Here is a 730-nt window from a genome sequence, read left to right as displayed (position 1 = left end):
GGTGTTTCACCGGTAGGTGGCGCATGGGGATTCTGAGCTGCCGGTTGCTCTGCAGTTTCTCATAAGTTGAGAAATTGGAGTAACACACAGACTGCGTCTCCCGTGTGCTCACTTAAATACTGTTTTTCAGGTGAGGATAACCCTCAATGTTTATGTTAACATTGTACTTTATTATTTGATACTGTTTGGGGAATGTTTGGGAAAATGTATTAATGTGTTGAGAGAGATAGGACGGGTTTTGTTGTGTTTCGGAGCCAGCAGCGGTTGGAAGAGGAAGCCAGCAGACCGTGATGCTAGTGGGTTAGCACACTGTAGTGGCGGGGAAGAGCTGTTTTCAGGTTCCATGGTTTGTTTGTATTCTGGACAGTTTTGGGAGGTTTAAGCAGTGATTTAGTGCATTCACTTGAAGTGGTTTGTGTTCAAAGGTATTTATTCCAGTGCAGTAGCTTGATATACATGCCCATGAAATGTCGTCATTTGGGATTGGATATGCATGTAGAGTGCGGTGAATTTAAGGTATATGTTGCCATCCATGGTATTGTGATGAAATAAGTTTATGATTGAATATGTCTAAATGGACTATAAAAACAGTGAATTGCTGAACTGTGAACTGGGATGTATTGATGGTGGGATGAGCTGGTTTGTTAATAAATAACTTGAGAAATTGGAGTAACACACAGACTGTGTCTCCCGTGTGCTCACTTAAATACTGTTTTTCAGCTTCATCATC

Source organism: Poecilia latipinna, unplaced genomic scaffold (assembly GCF_001443285.1).
Source record: "Poecilia latipinna isolate Pla-1442-1.1 unplaced genomic scaffold, P_latipinna-1.0 Scaffold3729, whole genome shotgun sequence".
Taxonomy (NCBI): domain Eukaryota; kingdom Metazoa; phylum Chordata; class Actinopteri; order Cyprinodontiformes; family Poeciliidae; genus Poecilia; species Poecilia latipinna.
This window is presented reverse-complemented; position numbering follows the sequence as displayed.